The 13,324-nt window shown below is 41.3% G+C and overlaps 1 protein-coding gene across 2 annotated transcripts in view; it reads left to right on the forward strand.

The window, feature by feature from the left end:
- The first annotated feature begins 631 nt into the window (after nt 1-631).
- Nucleotides 632-13,324, forward strand: part of LPAR1 (lysophosphatidic acid receptor 1) — a 163,337-nt gene continuing 150,644 nt past the window's right edge. The window contains exon 1 of one of the 2 annotated variants that reach the window (XM_077250441.1): nt 632-1,114. The gene's annotated coding sequence lies outside the window, so the exon portion shown is untranslated. The remainder of the gene's footprint in view (nt 1,115-13,324) is intronic. The other variant, XM_077250457.1, reaches the window with a different exon arrangement.

Raw genomic sequence — 13,324 nt, forward strand, 5'->3', positions numbered from 1 at the left:
AATATTTTTCTATCTACTGGCTAACACGGTACCAAGATATATATCTTTCCTGTATCATACAAAAAAGTGTATTTTTGACAGATCCTATTCACACTTATGGGGCACAAAATACATCAGTCTTGTCATAATTAGTCATTTTGCAGCACACGTTGTGATCGGTTTTCAATTGATGACAAAAAAAACAGGTAAAATGACAGACACCATAACAGAATTACAATGCACCCTAATAGTCAAATGGTCCATTGAGGGCCATTTGGTTCAGACAGTTCTGACCAGCCCTGTCATTAATTCTGGTTTTCTGTGCCTATAAAGGAACAGAAAACAAAAATCCTAATGCTGATGTGAACATAGCCTTACAAGTAATGTAAGAGGTGGTACATTGTTCAGCAACCCATTGACAGACTGAAGGATATGTCGTTATCTACACCATACATCTAGCCATGCTTAGAAGACTCACTATGTTGTGTTTCAAAAGTGCCACCACTATTTAAATAGCCCCTGGGCCAGCGATAACAAATGTCATGAGCCTCTTCATTCATAAGACTTTCTCGAGAGGTGGAGGCATTGCCTGATTGCCTGGGAGTACACACAGGAAAACTAGCAGAGAGTGGGAGTGACATAGGTGGGACTCATATTCAGAGTGAGAAGCTTTCCACACACCCCAGACATTACAGCACAGGCAGCCACTGTGCTATCATCCCACACTCCCTAATCCCAGGGCTGGCAGCACAATCTCTACTAAACCTGGACTGAAAGGGATTCCTTATTCTACAGGAAAGAAGGAATAGCAAAGAAGAAAGAAGTTGGGTCTCACCTTGTCCTTCACCCAGATACACAATCACACTTGGCAGTGCCTTCTCTTTTAGTAGGGTCCTAGAATTTGTAGAATCTGCAGTACCATTAGTTATTCTCTCATTGTTCAGCTCTGCTTCGTGCTCTACAATGATGTTCCAAATAGTTTGTGGATCTGTTTCGCAGTGACGGAATTGGGAGACAGTTTGTCTGGAGGGACTTGGAGAAGGGAAAAAAAGATCTACTGAGGTTTTGCTTTTTTGGCTTGATTCCTTGGGTTGAAATATTGCAACGTGGATCACTAAGCAGAGGACAAGAACAGGTAAAGTCCTTAACTTTTTATAAGTCCACAAGTCAATGCTACATGTGTCACATCAGTCATTATATAATGTTATGAGTTTGCTAACTCTTAATAGATGTTGGCTTGGGAACGTTTGATGTTGATAGACCGTTAATTAACTTGTCTGTTCCTCATTAGTAACACAAATGAGGAGTAAAGAAAAGATGGATTATTTTTACAATGCGACTAGTAAATATTTCATGATTGGAAAATTATTTGATTTCTACATTAATTACCGTGCATTAAAATTCTGGCACAATAGTGGTGGTATCGATTAGCGAGAAACTTTTCAGACCATGTTTTTCTTGGTTGGAAACAAGAGTCTTAGTACCAGAGATGTAACAATCAGAATTAGAGGTGATTATGTGAGGAGAACGTTTGATACATGTATGGCCACAATGTAGATGCCCTGATAACAACTGGATCATCTTCATTAAAATCTTCATCGTTACCTTGGTTCAGGGTTGGTTCTTCTTCACTCATTCCTCAAGCACGCATGAATACTAGGCAAATTGTTATATTGGATTAATATCTGTATTGCAGAATTGGACCTAAGTTGATGATCACTCTCAGCTATTGATGGTGATCAACAGTCTCGTGAACAGAGGGAACGTTTGTTTGAGGACAGAAATAACTCCTCCATTCAAGTATATCTTGTAGATAAAAAACAAGGGGGCACAGATGATCAGTAATAGAAATGAGAAAATATTAGATTTGTCTCTCCCCAACATTGTGAAAAACCTCAATTCTGAAGAATTATTTCCCTTTCAGATGCATTTCACACTTTTTTTTTTTCCACTGATTCTCCAAGATGTAAATCTGTCTCAATTCCTGTAAATCTGGTGATTTGTCCTAAAGAGCATCTTTACCACTGATTTTCCAAAAGATCAATTAGCCTTATAAAGTGCATAGATTGAATTTCTAAAAGAATTTTTTTGTTGCTAAAAATAATAAAGTCATCTGTTAAGCTGCCATAGTCCAGCATTGCGTCTCCACGACTGCTCTGATGCTTTTGTAAAGGGTGCAATGGTGATGTCACCTCAACAGCGCTGCAGGCAATCAGCCAGTGATTTAACAATTTGGCCTAACCGCTGACCCCAGTGATTAACTGCAGCGCTGTTGACACTCTATCATTGCTGCAGCCTCTACCCCATATCAGAGCAGAGGCAAAGACCCAGTGCTGGACCTGAGGAGGATGAGTAGCAGATGAGTTTCTTATTTTTAGCATGGCCACTGGGAATTAGTAAAAAAAAACATCGAAAGAGGAAAATGTTTTCGGAGTTTCCAGATACTGACTGAAGTTTCATTTCCAAAATCAATGAAAACAATTATAAACTGACCTTTCAGGGGTATTTATGAAGAGAGTTGATAAAGTCTGTGCTGCTTGGGCAACGTTAAGGTTCCTTATGCTTGGCTGTGCTGTAGTGTTAATATGTTCAGTGTGTTGACTTTGATGTAGTGTGCACTTTGATGTCTGTCTGCTGCATCTTGGACAATTTTATTTGCGTCTCTCCCCAGTTTGAATAGAGGCAGCCTCACGCTCCACCACACGTTCTTTGCCTGCGCTTTGTAGTGGTTGTGTGTTTCCCACTACTGCTTTCCTTGCACATGGATGTTACTGCTGGTGCCACCTACTTGTATCTGAGAGCCCTGCAGCCATTCCTTCTGCAAATTTCAACAATCACTTTGCTTCATACATTTATAGTGTATGCATTAGACAATACATAGTATAGATAGTGTAAGGATTAACTCAACAGTACTTAGTGAAAGTCACTTCAACCAATATTTCACTTTCCAAGCTAATATATTTATTTTCTATAATATCTATTGCTATTATTATATTGAAATTTATAAAGGAAGGTTTTACTGCAGAATTTCTAGACAGTAAACCCACAGTATTATATGCCACAGTATTTGACCTGGCTGAAGCGCACAGTGTAAATAGACCAGTGCTGCAGATTTCACATCCTAGGCCTGTCAATTTGTGCTGCAGAGGTTCACCCTGGAATTCTCCCTTGGTAATGCAAAGGGTGAAGTTGGTGGCACATCTACAGCTTTTGCCCAGTGGAAACCACAACAATTAAACCATGGCAGGTTTTGCAGATGTGCAGGTGCATACCATCTGATTAGCTTCAAATTCATTCCGCAGCAGGGCAAAAACCCCAAACATACAGCCAATATCATTAAGAGCTATCTTCAGTTTAAAGAAGAACAAGGAGTCCTAGAAGTGATGACATGGCCCTCACAGATCTCTGATCTAAACATCATCAAGTCTGTCTGGGATTACATGATGAGACAGAAGCATTTGCATTACATTCACAGAAGATCTGTGGTTAGTTCTCCAAGATGTTGCGGAGTTCCTTCAAAAACTTAGTGCAAGCATACCTAGAAGAATTGATGCAGTTTTGAAAGAGAAGTGTGATCAAACCAAATAATGATTAGATTTAGATTTCTCTTCTGTTCATTCACTTTGAATTTTACTTGATAAAAAATAAAGAAGCACTTCCATTTTTGAAATTATTTTTTACTTTGCGGCATTTTTTCCACACTTGCCTAAAAGGTTTGCACAGTACTGTAATTTTGCTGTGGGATTTCCACAGCAAATATACCCCATGTGACCATATCCCTAAACATATTAGCGCTCAGTTGAAACAAGCTTTTTAAAAAATGGTGTAACAGTGGCCACACTGTGCATGTGCCCAAGTTTCCAGGTGATGCGGACAGGTTGTCATGCCAAATTTTTGTTTTGCCTTGGCCAGTTTACAGCATTTAGACACAATAATAGCAGTGATCTGAAAATTATCCTACATTTATCAAAAGTGGCAGCAAATCTTAGTGTCAAGCCAACTCCTCCACTCTATCTTTATGAAATGTCACAGCATAATGCAAAATTTGGCACAAATTATGTCCACACAACTTTTCAAGCATGGCAGTAAACTTCCCAATGTTAGATAAAAGCAGGTGACCAAAAATTGTTAATTGAAGTCTGAGAGGAAACACACACACACAAACGCAAGCTTCTTAAAGATGTTGTCCTTGATGGGCAAAGCAACAGTGTTAACTAATTAGCCACTATACAGTACCATAACTGAGTGCTTACAAATGAACATTGTCATCTGCTGGCCAAAGGTGACAAGGAAGGAAAGAGCTGAGAAAGCTACAGTAGTAAGGAACTGAAGGACGAAATACATGTCCCCGGAGGAAGAGATTAGAGGAGACGCCAGGTCAAGTGACAGCTGTAGCACAGTTAATAATTATAAAAGTCCTGTGAGGGACAAGAAGAGGAGGGGTTGGTGCCTGAACCTGTACCAGGATGGACGTGCAGTACGGCAAGCTGGCTTAAAGCTATTAATGAGAGAACAGATCACAGTAAAGGAGCTGAGAGAGACCAGATATGAGTAAAAAACACTGAGAGACCAGATCTGAGTAAAGGAGTTAAGGGACCAGATCTGAATAAAGGAGCTGAGAGAGACCAGATATGAGTAAAAAACACTGAGAGACCATATCCGAGTAAAGGAGTTGAGGGACCAGATCTGAATAAAGGAGCTGATGGAGACCAGATTCAAGTAAAGGACCTGAGATAGATGACATCCGAGTAAAGGAGCTGAGAGGCTAGGTCTGAGTAAAGAAACCAAGACCAAACCAGAGTAAAGAAGTGAGAGAGACCAGAGATGGGAGAGCTTAGCCGAGTGAGCAGAGAGAGACAACTAGGCCTCAGAGGAAGGACGTACTGCACAAAGTGGGGACAGCGGCGGTGCTTCAGGAAAAGAAGGTGGCCAGTGTGCTGAATCTGGTACTTGCATCCTAGCGGGTATTATCGCTGACCCCTCGTTAGGGCTTGAGTGACATTTTGCATTGCCTAGAGAGTGATGATAGTGACAGGCCCGGTAGTGATAGTAGTGACACCCTTTTGGCTAGGGTATTAAGACTAAGGCCTCACTGATAATAACTGTTGTTTAACGGTAATAATAAGACGATAGTGTTTAAATAGCATTGTGTCAATATCCTGTTCATCTGAATTACTGTATTCTTCTTGTAACATAACTTGCTTCATCTTTCACCATTTGCATTATCTCCTGATATTGTGGCGAAGGCACATAGTTGTTGGTTTAAGTACCACTGTTGCTCAAAAAAATGGCACAAATATATATAGATGAATGGCACAATTATAAATGTCTTTCTTTGTCTTGTGAGAAGATTTGGGGGAAATGGCACTATTTAAGGAGACTGGCCTAAGGCCATGTGCACGCGTTCAGTATTTGGTCAGTATTTTACCTCAGTATCTGTTATCCAAAACCAGAAGTGGAACAATCAGAGGAAAAGTATAATAGAAACACGTCATCACGTCTGTATTTATCACTTACTATTGTACTTGGCTTATACATACTGAGGTAAAATACTGATAGTGTGAATGTGGCGTAATATGCAGTCCAACTACCAATGCTCCACAGGAAAATTGTATACAAATTACTTCTCTCCAGAACAGAGAAATTATATCACAAGTGCCACCTATGGGAGGTAGCTACCTATAAACTCAATGACTGACAGTTCACAGGAGTTACCTAGTACCATTTTATATTTGTTCTCATGGGGCTAAAAACTAACATGAAGGTAGGTGCTAACTACCTAAGCAATCTATGAAAAGTGACGCAATAGCCATACAGCAAAGGGCAGGCAAAATGGTTCTCAAAAACCCCATAGACAATGTACTCAAAAAACTGCACGTGCAAGGTGTAATGAAAAGGATTAGTCTGATTAATTTAAGCGATGCTAGAAAAAGGGGCCTACCCCCGAAACGTTGCAACAGGTGTGTGATTGCATGCCAATTCCCAATCTATGATGTCTCCAGGAAAGGCTGGTTGCATCTACAGCTGATGAAGCTTACTCCACAAATTTGCTGTGTCTCACAGGACTTACTGGTGATCCCAGCTCTGAAGACTATTCTGAGCAGCCAGTATTGGCCTTGCATCAATACAATTATCCATGAAGTATTTTTTCTTGTACTTACACTATCTTCGTAGAATGCTTATTACAGTTAAATAATAGCAGCTCTGAAAATAATTCAGATGTGTGTCCTTTTCATATGTTTTTTTGGATTGCTATCTACCTGCCTGTCCTGCCCTACCCTGGATCAGAGCAGTCATGGACAGCTCCTGCAGGCAATTCTGCTTCATTAGCAGTCACGTCAAAGAACAGCTCTTCTGCTATGCTGTTGGACAGCCAACTCCTCACAGTTAAGCAGTGGGGAGCCAGCTGTCAATCAGCAAGACATCAACTTTGACAGTCCATCAACTGAGCAGAGCGGAGGAGAAGCAGCTGCTCAATCGACGTGACAATATCAGAAGCAGCAGAAACGCTGGCAGGAGCGGTCCATGACTGCTTTGAGCTGGCAGAGATCAGTGCTGAGCAGAACAGGCCAGTAGTTAGCAACTACCTGCCTGTAAGTTCTTAGACCCATAAGTAAACAATAAAATAGTCCTGGATAACTCCTTTAACTAGGACTGTTAGCTAAGCCAGAAACATACTGTCAGCTGTTGCTTGATATGTGCCCCACTTTGCTTTGCACCAGTGTTTCTCAAACCCAGTCCTTGCGGCTGCCATCACGTCATGTTTTCAGGATTTCCTTAGTATTGCACAGGTGATGGAATTATTCACAAGGCATCAGAACCTGACACAAGTTCTCTGTAGGATATCGACAAATCATGATCTGTTGAGCAGCTTTGAGGAATGACGTTGAGAAACACTGGTTTAGAGCATGGTTTCCCTGGCAGAATGGGATGCCCTTTATTCAGCTTTGGGAGGGACATAGTCTTGTTAAACGGGTTTACCATTTTAAAAATGAAATCCATGTGGGTCTTTATAAGTCTCCAATGAGTCTACGACTTCAACAGTATGCTGACAGTCATTGTCTGGTGAGATATGACCATGTCTTTGGATCTCATGGAAAACGCATGGTGTTGCAATTGTCAGCTTTATGTGCTCTCCTATAAATGGGACAATCTCACCAAGTGCAGCATTATCAATGTATGGATTCATCTATATTATTCTACCTTCACTATTATTCACTCTATATAATACTAGCTGTACTACCCGGCTTCGCCCGGGTTAATGACTGCTGTTAGCAAAATAGAATGTGTTAACAAAAATGTATTCTGCACACAAAAACCACAAAACAAATAGATAGAAATGTAATTATTAAAAGGCAAAAACTAAGCTAATAGAAGCATTTCACAACATATATTAGCTTTGTCATACTGAGAATGTCTTTGTTGCCTATATTAACCAATCAGAGCTCAGGTTAATTAACTGTAGCAAAATAGAAGCTGAGCTGTGATTGGTTGCTATTGGCAGCCTGATAAATCCCCAGCCAACAGGAAGCCCACCCCCTGGCAGTATATATTAGCTTACACATACACATAATAGACAGGTCATGTGACTGACAGCTGCCGTATTTCCTATATGGTACATTTGTTGCTCTTGTAGTTTGTCTGCTTATTAATCAGATTTTTATTTTTGAAGGATAATACCAGACTTGTGTGTGTTTTAGGGCGAGTTTCATGTGTCAAGTTGTGTGTGTTGAGTTGCGTGTGGCGACATGCATGTAGCGACTTTTGTGAGATGAGTTTTGTGTGGCGACATGCGTGTAGCAACATTTTGTGTGTCGAGTTGCATGTGACAGGTTAGTGTAGCAAGTTGTGTGCAGCAAGATTTGTGCATGGCGAGTTTTGCGCGTGGCGAGTTTTATGTGTGGTGCGTTTTGAGTATGTGCAAGTTTTGTGTGAGGCAACTTTTGCATGTGGTGCAACTTTTGTACATGTGGCAATTTTTCTGTGTGTGCAAGTTTTGCATGAGGTGAGTTTTCCATGAGGTGAGTTTTGCACGTGTGGCGAGTTTTGCGTGAGCCTAGTTTTGCATATGGCGAGTTTTGCATGTAGCGAGTTTTGCGCGTTGCGAGTTTTGAGTGGTGACTTTTGTGTTTCGACTTTTAAGTGGCGAGGTTGGTGTGTGTGTGGTGAAATGTGTGCTGAGGGTCGTATATGTGTTCAAGCACGTGGTAGTGTGTGGCGCATTTTGTGTTTGTGTTCATATCCCCGTGTGTGGTGAGTATCCCATGTCGGGGCCCCACCTTAGCAACTGTACGGTATATACCCTTTGGCGCCATCGCTCTCATTCTTTAAGTCCTCATTGTTCACATCTGGCAGCTGTCAATTTTCCTCCAACACTTTTCCCTTCACTTTTTCCCCATTATGTAGATAGGGGCAAAATTGTTTGGTGAATTGGAACGCGCGGGGTTAAAATTTCACCTCACAACATAGCCTATGACGCTCTCGGGGTCCAGACGTGTGACTGTGCAAAATTTTGTGGCTGTAGCTGCGACGGTGCAGATGCCAATCCCGGACATACACACATACATACATACACACATTCAGCTTTATATATTAGATATACCTGTATGTAATCTCCTGTATATAGTATATACCTGTGTGTCATCTCGCCTATATATAGTATATATCTGTGTGTCATCTCCTCCTGTATATAGTATATACCTGTATGTCATCTCCTCCTATACATAGCATATACCTGTATGTCATCTCCTCCTGTATATACTATATACCTGTAGGTAATCTGCTCCTGTATATAGTATATACTTGTGTGTCATCTCCTCCTGTATATAGTATATACCTGTATGTCATCTCGTCCTGTATGTAGTATGTACCTGTATGTCATCTCCTCCTCTATATAGTATATACCTGTGTGTCATCTCTCCTGTATATAGTATATATCTGTGTGTCATCTCCTCCTGTATATAGTATATACCTGTGTGTCATCTCCCCTGTAAATAGTATATACCTGTGTGTCATCTCCTCCTGTATATAGTATATATCTGTATGTCATCTCCTCCTGTATTAGACCTCGTTCACACGTTATTTGGTCAGTATTTTTACCTCAGTATTTGTAAGCTAAATTGGCAGCCTGATAAATCCCCAGCCAACAGTAAGCCCACCCCCTGGCAGTATATATTAGCTCACACATACACATAATAGACTGGTCATGTGACTGACAGCTGCCGGATTCCTATATGGTACATTTGTTGCTCTTGTAGTTTGTCTGCTTATTAATCAGATTTTTATTTTTGAAGGATAATACCAGACTTGTGTGTGTTTTAGGGCGAGTTTCGTGTGTCAAGTTGTGTGTGTTGAGTTGCGTGTGGCGACATGCATGTAGCGACTTTTGTGAGATGAGTTTTGTGTGGCGACATGCGTGTAGCAACTTTTTGTGTGTCGAGTTGCATGTGACAGGTTAGCGTTGTGTGCAGCAAGTTTTGCGCATGGCGAGTTTTGCGCGTGGCGAGTTTTATGTGTGGTGCCTTTTGAGTATGTGCAAGTTTTGTGTGAGGCAACTTTTGCATGTGTTGCAACTTTTGTGCATGTGGCAATTTTTCTGCGTGTGGCAATTTTTCTGCGTGTGCAAGTTTTGCGTGTGGCGAGTTTTCCATGAGGTGAGTTTTGCACGTGTGGCGAGTTTTGCATGTAGAGAGTTTTGCGCGTGGCGAGTTTTGAGCGGCGACTTTTGTGTTTCTACTTTTATGTGGCGAGGTTGGTGTATGTGTGGTGAAATGTGCGCTGAGGGTGGTATATGTGTTCGAGCACGTGGTAGTATGTGGCGCATTTTGTGTGTGTGTTCATATCCCCGTGGTGGTGTGGTGATTATCCCATGTTGGGGCCCCACCTTAGCAACTGTACAGTATATACTCTTTGGCGCCATCGCTGTCATTCTTTAAGTCCCCCTTGTTCACATCTGGCAGCTGTTAATTTGCCTCCAACACTTTTCCTTTCATTTTTTCCCCATTATGTAGATAGGGGCAAAATTGTTTGGTGAATTGGAAAGCGCGGGGTTAAAATTTCACCTCACAACATAGCTTTGATGCTCTCAGGGTCCAGACGTGTGACTGTGCAAAATTTTGTGCCTGTAGCTGCGACGCCTCCAACACTTTTCCTTTCACTTTTTCCCCATTATGTCGATAGGGGCAAAATTGTTTGGTGAATTGGAAAGCGCGGGGTTAAAATTTCACCTCACAACATAGCCTATGACGCTCTCGGGGTCCAGACGTGTGACTGTGCAAAATTTTGTGGCTGTAGCTGCGACGGTTCAGATGCCAATCCCGGACATACATACATACATACATACATACACACACACACACATTCAGCTTTATATATTAGATTACATTTGTAGCCTCTGTTAATAACTTTAGCCTAGTGTTCCAGTGCACTACATGTTTTATGTCTAGCATCAAAGCATGACCTGTTGCTCTTATGCTTTCCCTTCTCTTCCTACATACAATGTCACTTTCTCAGACAGCGGTATCCAGTTGCCAGGATGCAAGGTTTAAGGTCAAGTAGTCCCAAGCTTCTTATAGCCTGCAGCATCTACAATCAGTTCTCTTTCTGTAGCATTTAATGGCCATTGAAAGGGTACATCCAGGGTTACACTTCACATTTCCAATGTCGCATTTATGGCTGTATGCCAATATGTCGTCTGCCGTTATTATAGTCATGAACATACTTAGATTAGTCTCCACAATGGAGCCAATTTATCATTTATTAACATATTTCTTGAGTTATACCTTAGAGAAGTAGTCACATTATACAATGTGATTTTCTGGATTTTATTTTTTATATTCTATCTCTCAATGTTAAAATTAACCTACCCTTAAAATTATAGACTGTTCATGTCTTTGTCAGTGGGCAAACTTACAAAATCAGCAAGGGATCAAATACTTATTTCCCCCACTGTATATGAAAACTACTAAGCAATAGGAAGCTTCTCTGACGGTGTGTGGGCTCCTTAACCTACTGAGACTCTCTGTACAAGGTATGTCCGTCCCCGGGCAGTATAGCATGTGTCATCTGCAAATTCATCCTAAGTGTTTATTCAGTATCAGACAATATAGAAAAATCACTTGTATTGGCGTTTTGGTTGTTTAAAAGCACTTTTTAGCAATCACCCATCTCCCGACAGACATCACATGTAGGTCATAGTATTATCCAATGTGTGATAAAATGATAAATGACATGATTAATAAAGAAAAGCACAATCATTGTATAAATGTTCCACAATTTCTGATAGGCATAGTAAAGAAAAGGCAGTTTCTGATGAAGCTCACACCACACATCCACACATCCTCTGAGCTTTTCTTGCCTTAGAACACTTTAACCAGATGTGTCTTAAAGGTATAATATGGTCCATTTTTTATTTTATGCCTTTTATTTTAGTTCACAGATGTTTCAGTGTTTACAATGAAACATCGATTTGCCTATTAATATTTAAAATGGTAGCTGCCATTTCTGCTTCTCATTGTCTGTACATTGCCCTAAGTATCAATAGTTCTGGAAAATATATTATATTCATGAAGGCTGGAAGCATCGCCGAGAAATAATGCTGCTGCAATAAATGGAAGTCTTGGGGACAAACAGAAAAAGTAATTAGGCCTCATGAACCTTTGATGGCTATCTATTTATTTCCACCATCATGTGGATGTCCATAAATCACCGTTTTATCATGAGAAGATTATCGCTAAAGGACTAGTAAATCTGCTGGCAGGTAGTCCTTCATATTCCTGATATTCATGAGCTCTGTATAATCCCCCCTCTAGCAATGATTAGCAGCTTTCTGCCTATACACAGCATTCACAGAAAGTGTCAATGAGTAGTGTAGGCGGGGATATACTGATATATCTGCAGCAGATAAAGCAGAGGTTTTATCAAGACTGCGGGAAGCAGCAAAGTAAGTGATATATCACTGGAATTAGGGTCTCTGCTTCTACATCTTGTGATGCTCAGGGACAAAATTATAGAGCTGAAAAGTTTTCTTTGAATTATAAAACTCTCTGTCTGCAGCCACAACTGGCTCAAAATACAGTGTACAAAGATTTATACAAATCATTTGTATAAAGATGATGTACTAGTACATGGAGGTCGCATATAAGACTACATCAATCACAGTTATTGCTTAACACTAGAGACAAGTGGATGGATCCTTTGAAATTCAAATTCACCGACTTTGCTGAATTTTCCGCAAAATTCTATTTTCGGCAAATAAATTCAAGCAAATATCAACACTGGAAAGCTTGTAATTGCTCCGAAATGCTCCATACATGTGGAGAGAGAAGAGAGAAAGAGAGAAACCAAGTGACCATAAGAGCTTACAATTTACAGGAGAGAGAAAGAGGACCCTGCTGACCATAAAAGCTTACACTCTACAGGAGAGAGGACCTGCTGACCATAAGAGCTTACACTCTACAGGAGAGAGAGAGAGGACCCTGCTGACCATAACAGCTTACACTCTACAGGAGAGAGAGAGAGAAACCTGCTGACCATAAGAGCTTACACTCTACAGGAGAGAGGACCTGCTGACCATAAGAGCTTACACTCTACAGGAGAGAGAGAGAGGACCTGCTGACCATAAGAGCTTACACTCTACAGGAGAGAGAGAGAGGACCCTGCTGACCATAAGAGCTTACACTCTACAGGAGAGAGAGGACCCTGCTGACTATAACAGCTTACACTCTACAGGAGAGAGAGGACCCTGCTGACCATAACAGCTTACACTCTACAGGAGAGAGAGGACCCTGCTGACCATAAGAGCTTACACTCTATAGGAGAGAAAGAGAACCCTGCTGACCATAAGAGCTCATACTCTACAGGAGAGAGAGAGGACCCTGCTGACCATAACAGCTTACACTCTACAGGAGAGAGAGGACCCTGCTGACCATAAGAGCTTACACTCTATAGGAGAGAAAGAGAACCCTGCTGACCATAAGAGCTCATACTCTACAGGAGAGAGGACCCTGCTGACAAGAGCCTTCACCCTACAGGAGAGAGGACCCCGCTGACCATAAGAGCCTACAACCTACAGGAGAGATAGGGACCCTGCTGATCATAAGAGCTTACACTCTACAGGAGAGAGAGGACCCTGCTGACGATAAGAGCTTACACTCTACAGGAGAGAGAGAGAGGACCCAGCTGACCCTAAGGCTAAGTGCACATGTTGCAGAATTGCAGTGGAAATTTCCGTGGCAATTCCGCAACTCCTGCAGCGGGTATATCGCATGCGGAATTGGCATGCGTACTCCCGCTAAACACTAGCATTTTACAAGAGTAATTAGCTTGCAGAATGCTAGCATTTTCC

This window comes from Ranitomeya variabilis, chromosome 1 (assembly GCF_051348905.1).
Source record: "Ranitomeya variabilis isolate aRanVar5 chromosome 1, aRanVar5.hap1, whole genome shotgun sequence".
In the NCBI taxonomy this organism is placed as follows: domain Eukaryota; kingdom Metazoa; phylum Chordata; class Amphibia; order Anura; family Dendrobatidae; genus Ranitomeya; species Ranitomeya variabilis.